The following is a 10,908-nucleotide window of genomic DNA, read 5'->3' as shown; positions in this document are numbered from 1 at the left end:
TGAGGATGATCAGGGATGCTCTTATGACGTTGGATTAAGAAATCTAGAGTTAAAGCTGCAATAGTGTCATTGATGAAACGAACTCCCTGATCACTAGTCAAGTTCCTTGTGCAACCAAACCTGGTAATGATGTTTTCAAATATGAACCTTGTTTCAGCACTAAGAGTACAATATTTCAAAGGAGCCACTTATGCCCACCTTGTAAGATAGTTAGTTGTGGTAATGATATATCTATCTTGTGAGTGTTGTGTAGGAGACTTGATAGGTCCCATAAAATCAACCACCCACTTTTCAAAATCTTGCAATGCATGGATTGGATGTAGTGGAATTTCATCTCACAAAGAAGGTCTCCCAATGCTCTGACATATATTACAAGTCATAGAAAACTCCTTAGCATCTTTAAACAGAATCGACCACCATAATCCTGCTTGTAGTACCTTACAGGCAGTAGCTTTCCCTCCGACATGACCTCCCACAACTCTACTATGATACTCCCACAAAATGTCATATTTTTCATGGGTGAAAACACACTTGTGAAAAATACTATTAAGGCCCAACTTATACAATTTCCCCATAATAAGTTGATAATTATTTTCTCTAACCACCAGGTACTTCTTCTACACTGCAAAATCATTTTTAGGACAAGTACCAGTAACTAAAAATAGTGTAAGATCTTCTAAATAGTTGGAAACAACTTCAACTTAGAACAAATCTACATCAAGAAGCTAATCATCAACAGAGTCTCCTCACTCCAAGTGGGAAAGATGGTTCATTCCTAGATTGGTTTGTCCAAGCTTCATAATAACCTTGCGAGGAAACTCCTAAAATAACAACAACCAACGACAAATTATTCACTCCAACACTAGCTTATTGACCAAGTACTTTAAGGTTGAATAATTTGTAAAAAAATTGAAATGCCCTGCTAACATATAATGGTTGAACTTTTGGAGAGAATATACCATTACTAAGGCTTCGCACTCAATCATATTATATTTACGTTCTGTAGTAGAGAGTTTTTTGCTGGCAAAGTATATGAGATGGTCCAGATTTCCTTCTCCTAGTTGTGCCATGACAACACCAAGAGCAGTTCCAAAAGCATAACTGTGTACATGGAACTCTTTATTCTAGCCAAGATAGACTATAATTCAAGCGCTAGCCCATTTTTCCTTTAGTGTTTTGAATATAGCATCACACTTGTAAGTCCATATGAAAGGCTCATACTTCTTTAGGAGCTTCTCCAATGGAGCACTCATAGAAGCATAGTTGTGAATGAACTTATGATAATAAATTGTGTGTCCAAGAGTGTAACTAAGTTGTTTAACACTTGTGGGAGGTGGCATATTGAGAATCATAGCATATTTTGTAGGGTCAATTCAAACCTCGACCTTACAAATAGTATGCCCCAACAATGTTCCAAATGGTACAACAAAGATACATTTCCTCAAATTGAGAGAGATATGCAACTACCTACAACAATCAAACATCACCCTTAGCACACTTGAGTGCTTCTTTAAAATATTATAAATATTCTAATCATCCATATAAACTTTAATAAGCTTGTGGATATACTCTCTGAAGGTTGTGATAACAAATCCGGAAAACACTGCAAGTGCATTCTTAAGGCCAAACGACATCACATGATATGCATATGATCCCCATTATGTGGTGAAGGTAGTATTTTTCTTATCTTCCTCCAAAATATGAACCTGGTGATAACCTGAAAATATATTTATGAGCAAATAAGCTTCTTTCTTGACAACATTATCTAAGACTTCATCGTTGAAAGGAGTAGGAAATGGGTCATGGACACATACATGATTTAATTGTGATAATCAATACAGACTCTAATCTTTTCAAAGTCCTTCTTATCTTATATGAATATGGGGCTTATCCATTCAGATTCATCCACATGGAAAAATGAGTCATACGAATAACATCCTTTCAATCTCCCTCTTGACTTTCTCCTTAACCCTAGGATTCAGTCGATATAGACGATGTTTTATTGGACATGCATTTGGCTTCAGAAATATTTTCATCTTCCAAAGATCTCCTTTGATACCCTTCAACTCTGAAACTGAAGCAAGAAACAAATCATCATATTCCTTGAGAAAATCAAATATTTCCTTGGTTGTCTTCTCATCTCGATAGTCCTTTATAGATGTTAGTTTAGGATTTTCATCAAATCCAATTTTAAACTTTTATAGCATCATGGGTTGTAAATTAGGAGCATCCTTAGGTGGTTCATCCTTGATGCTTCACTTCCTTCATACTCCTTAAAATAAATATGCCTAAACCCTTATACATCTTCATCAGTAGGTTCCTTATCAACCTTTTTCTAAGCAACAACCATATGAAAAGTTGAATTAGGTATAGTTCTGCAACCTGAGCAATCAAATAATTCTACAAGGGGCTTCCCAGTAAGGAAAATAACTTGTTTAATGGCCTTAAAGGCTTTTGAAATTCACGAGTCTTCATTTGAGGAATTGAAATAGACACAAAAATAAGAAGTTAGATCATCCCAGCTATAAGTCTACCTCTTCGTTTATCCCTTCAAATAACAATCCTTGGGAACAAGTCCTAAGGTATGAATAAAGTGTTGTACCACTAATTCAATAGGTACTTTTGTATTGTTCCATATTACAAAATAGACCTGGACATGCTTCTCAAGACTGGTATGGCCTCATACAAAGAAACATTATGAGCTCCCTTTTCAGGCTTAGTAAATCTACATAAGAGAGCATATTTGGTCATTTCCCATGATGGTAGATTGTTGTGATGAGTAGCCCACCACTGGGCAGGAATAGCTTGTAATGCAACATCCATCAAGCACAGTATTTACTTCTCCATAATAGTGAGCTCAACATCTCATACAAAAGAATCTACGAGAACAAGATTATCGAAGATGGGATAGTATCTTATCTCCTATTCTAAAATATATCATGTGATCTCCTTGTTGTCATTCCTCAAGTGTAACATCAAAACTTTATTCTTTGTTCTAAATACTCCACAAATTGATAAACCCAACAATTGTAGGATTAATATAATCCTCCATCTTCCCTAAAATTAACTGGTATAGTTGATCAACGAATTTTTTTTTATCTGCATCATTGATAGGCTATATATATCTGGGACCCTGATAAGGATTCAAAGACTGAATAACTAGAACATCATCTACTTCAAAATTCATAGTTTTTCTCTTCAAGTCAACGATGGCATATTTGTCAAAACCCCATTCAACTCCTAATAAGGTTGGATATGGATCTTTATCTCCAATTATATCAATAAATTCAAAATATGCATAAGTTTTTACACCAGCTGCATCAACTTCTACATCTTCTAAGCAACCAATAGAAAATATGTAGTACTGGTTAGCCATCCTTAACTGAATTGGAGAGAACAATAATTTAGGCCTTCCCAATGCCTCCCAAGTATTCTTAGGTAGAATATTAACATAAGATTCCAAGTCCAACATAGTATCTTTAATTTGATACCCTGCAATTTGAGCATCAATCTAGAACTCTCTCGCAATTCTTCTTTTGTTGCCCCTGACCCTTCTGCTATGATGCTCTAGTAAATTTTTGGAGATAGGTTTTTTTAATAATTCCTCATCTCTCATGAAGCCCTTTGCCTTCTTTAGGTTTTTTTAATAATTCCTCATCTCTCATGAAGCCCTTTGCCTTCTTCTTCAAATGACGAGAAAGATTTTCATCACACAAAATATCAAGAAACAGTTGAAACCACATAGTAACCATTTGTGAAGAATCAAAGGAAAGTTAAGGACTAGTTGGTGGTCTTCTTTTAGGAACTAAAGTTTGGCCCTTTTCTGATCTTGAGACCCAAGGAATATGAGAGGAAGAAATTATCTCCCTAAAGATATTTGTAGCATCCTTATAGTAATTTTTCTGTTGAATAGGATCATATTTAACTTATGAAGGCTCGGCTTTTCTGATGATAGGTTTTTCAGAATAATCCTTGTCAGCACCAATTCTAGTGCCCACTCTGGTAATAATATTAATAGTCAATTGTTGGACTGATTTTTGTTTCCATGACTCAAATTGATCATATTAGCTCCTCTTTGTTGATTACACTCCTCCAAGTGAGCAATAAATTCTAAATAGTCATTGATTTGATGAGTATTGACATGGTAATATGAAAACCATGGTCTTTTCAACAATGGTCAGTCCCTAGAGACATGTCCCTACTCATCACAACTCTAACACCTAATTATCCCTCTCCCGCTATTTCTTCCTCCCCTATATCCTACACCACCTCTTTCATGAGTGGATTCGTTCACTTGGAAAGTGAAATGATTAAATCGATTAGCCAAAGAATCCAAAGCTCTGCACTAGTCAGCATTATGTGTGGGATATCTATAGAACCCACTGGAAATAGAAATAGGAACATTGGAATACTTCTATAGTATAGGAAACAATTGAGGTGAATGACCATAAGATCAACATATCTCACAATACTCATTAGATGGTGTACCTTGTTGATTGGGAAAAGAATGATACTGAGTATGTCCTTGAAAGGGAACAATAGATGATACATGTGCAACTCCCATTGAAGGTTTTTCTGTGGAGGAGGGGGTCCTATCAAAACATTATAGGGTTCCACACCCTGCAACCTCAGACACTCTATGACATAATGTCATTTTGTATAGAAGTTAGTGCACCAAACCTAGGGATGAATAGGTTTTTCAAAATTCATCTCCTACAATCATACAATTAAACAACAATTTCATTCTAGAGATCATTCAAATTAGGATCACTAGAAGTATATCTTGGTTTAAAATAACCAAGGTAACCCACCATAGCTTCAATTTTAATTTCCTTCTCCAAATCTTCTTGCAAGGAATTAATCTTCTACTAATCAAAAGTATCCTAGTTAAGGGAAATAAAGCTTGAATAAACCATTCCTTTAGATAATTTGCATGAATTGGATGATTTAATTTCACCACAACATCTTTAAACCTCTACGTACACTCCCATGTAGACTCACCTTCTCTCTGCCTAATCTCTCGTGACTCAGTTAAATCATGTTGCTCTATCTGTGGCAGTTTGAATTCATTGATAAATTTCTCTTTTAGTCTATCCAAAGTTAGATTTTGAATGGTTGGTGTGAATTTTATGTACTATTTAAGATCTCTTCCTCTAAATGTGGTTTGAAATTGAACTAATTTGGTTGCATCTAGAGTTCCTCTAGAGTTCTAGAAGGCCTCACATAAATACCAAGGTTTCTCTACAACCTCATCCCCTTAGTTATAAAATTCAAGGTAGCGAGTGAAAGAACCCACTACATTGTCATCCATTGGAATAGAGCTAGAAACAAATCCTTGCGGACCAAGTTGAGAAAGAGTTCCCAAATTTTGTTGATTACTATTAAAAGGGATATTATTTTCAATTACGTTGAGAAACTTCAGAGTTTTAACAAGCTTTGGAAAGAACCTTACTAGATTGTGATAGAGTAATAGGGGAGGGGATGGAGGAGAACTGGCCATGTTGCTTCCTCACATAACATTGACTTCAAGGGACAGATCATCCTCATGGAACAACCTTCGCATCACAAAATGCATCTCTTCATCTGCAGGACCAGTCTATGCAATATTTGAGCTTGGTGTTTGGGCTTCACCCATTTCCTAGAAAATGTTATCACCTTGACTTAGTCCTCCTTTTTCACCTCCTCTAGATTCTCTTCCTCTGTTAGAGCTTGCATCTCCTCCCATCTCTCCCTTTCGCAACTACAGGTTGGCCATCACTTCTCCTATCTACTTGAACTATCTTCATCTCCTCTGAATCTCTCACATATTTTTCTCCCTACATTCCTCATATATTTTTCCCCTTCTTGTTCCCCTAAAATCTCTTGCATTCCACTTTTCCTCCCCATCCATCGCAACTCTCTCTAAGCTTCTGCAACTAGTCATTGCCTCCCCCAAGCATGAGAGTTTTAAGTTGTCGTATTAGGTGGAGGAAATGGTAGCAATCTTTCTTCCAATAGTAATACCTTAATACACAATGGGTTTTTTTTTTAACAGTCGTCTTATTAATGAAAAGTTGAAGATCACTTCTGTTTTTGAAAAGTACTAGTGGTTCTTGTGGCAAACTCAATGATGTATCCCTCCAAGGTAGCTTGCACCTAGAAATTGACATCTCTAGTAAGCTCATGGTCTAAGAGATGTAATGTGGCTAGATCTATTGTAGTCTAGTTTTCATATATTCAACTAGTGCTCCAATCTCTTAAGGAATCCTGCAACCTTCTCAACCACTGATACAACTTCTCAGGGAACTCAACCTAAAATATATCATATTGGTCATAGGCAGGTTCAGCAAAAAGGATCTCATCACAAACTCAGTCTAGATCCTTTTGCCTTAATTGTTTTTTTTTAAGCATAAAAGTATCACACTTCTCTTCCCACCACTCTTGAATACTCCACTTCAAAATCCTACTCACTACTATTAGAAACCCCAACTAATTTTTTGGTTTCGGCAAAAGAACCATTTGTTAGCGAAAAATTATTTGCAGAGACCATGGTTCTACTTCAGGGGCTAAAAAAGGTTTTCATCATAATCTAGCTTAGAGTCGGCATTTTCAATCTTCCCTGGGGGGAGAAAGTCTCATCCGAAGCACTTTCAAGGCTTATGGGTATGGTATGGGGTTTCAGAAGGTGAATAGGTACATTTTCTAGTTAAATATAACATCAACCATTAAAGTGTCACAGAGAAGATTACGGATAAATTCACATGAAAGAAAATAACAAAGATATTAAGCATAGCTTTGAGAGAGGATTTAAAAATTTTGAAATGGAATCACAAATACCCATATGCATACACATAACACAGTAAATCTCCCTACCAATAACCTTCCTTCTACTATTATTGGCCAAATCAACATTACAACTACCTATCTGTGATATCACAGTTAGATCAGTGTTAGTTCATACACAAAAATATCAACTACAAGTACAAAATACAATATCAAAAGCATGAATCTAAATTCTAGCAGCATGTCATCCCTTTTCTCTACTCTACCTGTCTATGTAACTCACCTCGCATCTCTTTATATAATTTTGGCCTATTGATCTTGTCAAGTTTAACTCCTTTGATCTTGTTAACTTTAACAAATGCTCGCTTGATAAAATAAATTTAATTCACTTTGATGAGATCAATCCACTTCGTGCTCACTTGATTCCTTCAAAACTATAACGACATTATCCTTCTTTTTCCAGCTCTCAGCTTTACTTCTCCACCATCGATTTCTAGTCAAAATTTCCCTTGCAAAAAATGAAGTACCCAACAAAGACAGTTCAACAACATTGTAAGGATTGGGTAGACAAGCTTCCAAAAACACTTCAGACATATTGGAATAAATGGAGGAACACCATTAGTCACACATCATATGAACTTGTATATGGAAAGCAAGTCTTTCTTCCCATAGAGTTTTGAAATAACAACCTTCAGAACAACAACAATATTGGGACTAGATCTCTTAGAGGCACAAAAGCAAATATTAGCTCAGCTTAATGAGCTAGATTAAATTCGACAAGATGCATTCCAAATAACTAATGTCATCCAACATCAGAGGAAAAAATGGAATGGCAAGTTTATCAAATTGAATAAATTCAAACCAGGTGATTGGGACCTTCACTACAAGAAAAAAAATCATAGGTGAGGGTCATGCCTGTGATAGACCTTTAAGGTCCATCACCAATGTGACATATGGTGACGGTCTTTAAAAAAGCGTTGTTGTAAGTGTATATAGTGATGGTCCTTTAAGGTTTGTCACCAAATCCATTTTCAATGACACTTTTGGTGAGGGTCGTTAAAGGCCCGTCACTAATTCTCTTTTTGGTGACACTTTTGGTGAGGGTCGTTAAATGCCCATCACTAATTCTCTCTTTGGTGACACTTCTAGTGACAATATTTTATTGACCGTCACCAATGATATTTTTGGTTACTTTTGGTGACGGTCAATAAATGTTTCATCATCATTGATCGTTCCAATGAGTTTTTTATGACGCTTCATTCCCGTCACGGACCTTTAAGGTCCATCACCAATGTCGCATATGGTGACAGTCTTTAAAAAATCATTGTTGTAAGTGTATATAGTGATGGTCCTTTAAGGTTTGTCACCAAATCCATTTTGAATGACACTTTTGGTGAGGTTTGTTAAAGGCCTGTCACTAATTTTCTATTTGGTGACACTTTTGGTGAGGATCGTTAAAGGCCCATCACTAATTCTCTTTTTGGTGACACTTCTAGTGACAATATTTTATTGAACCTCACCAATGCTCTTTTTGGTCGCTTTTGGTGACGGTCAAAAAATGTTCGTCATCATTGATCATTCCAATGAGTTTTTGATGAAGCTATGTTCTTGTTACTATATTTTTTATCAAAAGATAACGATTTAAGACCATTGTTGTGGAGTCTTTTTTATTATGTGTCCAAGGTCATAGTGGTTATAATAGTCAGTCAATTTGTTAAAAATTAATTAGTGTGTATCATTTCCCTCAAGTCATAAGAATATAGTTTTCCTATGAGTCAACACATGATTTATCGCTATTAGGTTTACTATCTAGCAAATTTCCTTTAAATAAATTTCCACTAGTGTGTGTAGGAACTATATTATTTAATACATAATCAAGCTCTATCAATTCTATTAATGAGAGAGACCTAGCACTCCTCAACACTCATAGCACACCTTAACATGCTTTGGAACAGTACACTAACATTCCTTGGCACCTTGCATGTCTTAGAACATCTTTGTACCTAGAACATCTTGCCATGAGTAGGACGCCCAAGCACATGTTGGCATGCCCTAGCATAGCATAGCACTCCCATATCATGTTTTGGCATGCCTGGAACACCTTGGCATAATATTGCATTGAAAAACATTAGCACTTGGCACACATTGGCACTTGGCATGTATTGGAACATATTATTAGTGTGCCTAGCAGGCCCATTTTAAAAAAGATAAAGTCCTGACTTATTAACCCTCTTATGTGTTCATTTCCTTACATTTTAGCTTGGTTATTCCTTTTGTTGCCTTGAAACTCCTTGACGCATATTGGCACACTATGGCACCATGCACATCCTAGCATGTCTTAGCACCTCGAATTCCTTGGCACTATTTGGCACATGCTAGCACACCCCGAAAATACCTAGCACGCTAGCACTTCTTGACATTCCGTAATATTCCCTGGTGTGCCTTACCTGTGCTTAGCATACCTTGTCACTCCCTCCTTGGCATGACAGCTGGCACTCATTAACACTCCCCAACACACTCTTCTATTCATTCACTTCCATGCATTTTGACCTAGTGCTCCCTTGTGTTGTCCTAGTACTCCCTAACACTCATTAGCATGCATTGGCACTCTCTAGCACACCTTAGCACTCTTCAATATGCTCTTCCACTTCATAGCATGCATCACACTCCTTGACCCACATTGGCATTTGGCATGTGTTGGCACTTGGCAAGTATTATCATGTTTGGCATGCGTTGAGATGACTTGGTATGATTTGGCATGGTTTAATATTAAAGTTATTTGAGATCAATTATTGGAAACTAGATGAGAAGAAACGGAGGAATATTTGGCACTTAGAATGCATTGACACTTGGCACTTGGCACCTATTGGCACCTAGTGTTGGTTTTCCTAGCATGCCCCTCATGGAAAAGGTAAATTGATGACTTATTAACCCTATTATGTGCTCATTTCCTTGTAGTTTAACTTGTTCCTCCCTTTTGTTCCCTTGACACTCCCTAGCATGCATTTTCACACCCTTGTACATCTTGGCATGCCTTAGCACTTGGTACATCTTATCTTGTTTGATATGTCTTCATACTATCTGGCACATGTTGGCATGCTCTAGCATTCCCTAACACACCTTGGCAGTCATGACCTTACAACTAGCATTACATATTTCATGACTTGGTAACATTACATTCACTAGAACACCTTGGCACTCCCTAGTTTTCATGCCCTATGTTATCCTCCACAATGTCCCGGGTTGATGAGGAGATCGACAGAGGTAATCACAAACCAAGATTTTAGTTTGGTAGCTAGCCCTACCAAACCAGATAGGACTCTCTCTATGAAATCACAACAAAGATATGATTGGAATGTAAAGGATTTAATTCTAGATAGCTAGGCTTAGGTGGGTTTTGGAAAATTTAGGGTTTTGTTGCTGGATAAGGGAGAAAAACTAGGTAGCTAGGTTAAAGGATCAAAGGTTTAGAACAAAAAATATAAAAAGGAGCAAGGTAGCATTACTTTTGTGATGGATCTTAGGGTTTGTTCGTGTAGTGTAGTGTTTAGAAGAAGCGAAAGGTCTTAATGAGCATGAAACATGAATTCACAAAGCAAGAAATAATGTAACACATAATGATTTTTCCATCAAAACATAGCTTTATGCAAAGAATTTTGTTTATAAACTGTAAGGAAAACCATTGAATAATTGATGAATGGAAAGAGAAGATTAATATCTTTCATATAAGGCTATAATAGAGAAAAAATCACATCACAAACTTACTGCACATGAATTCCTAGATAATAGTTGCCAATTGTGTCCTTTGATTTCCAGAAAATGTCCAAGTACGAGCTACAGTAGTTCTCTCTGAAATCCAACCCATTCTATCACTGAGAAACTGATACATAAAGACCAAAACAACATCTCCCCGCTCTCAGGGGTCGAACCAATGACTCTAGGAACTATTCGATGAGGTGTTCTAACCAAACGCTTATGTCTAGGGAAGTTAAAAATGACTTCTACAATTAACTTTGACTCCAACCTCTCTCATAAATGAGGTAAAATTTACATCAAAACGGCTTATAAATACTAACCACCCATTATTTACATTTACTTTTACCCCTCACATTCATCTACTTCACCCTTTTGACTTTTACCAAAGTC

Source organism: Pinus tabuliformis, chromosome 1_2 (assembly GCF_031772625.1).
Source record: "Pinus tabuliformis cultivar Carrire ecotype Pingquan chromosome 1_2, CPIR1, whole genome shotgun sequence".
Lineage (NCBI taxonomy): Eukaryota > Viridiplantae > Streptophyta > Pinopsida > Pinales > Pinaceae > Pinus > Pinus tabuliformis.
The sequence above is the reverse complement of the archived record's forward strand: the minus strand, read 5'-3'. Positions refer to the sequence as shown.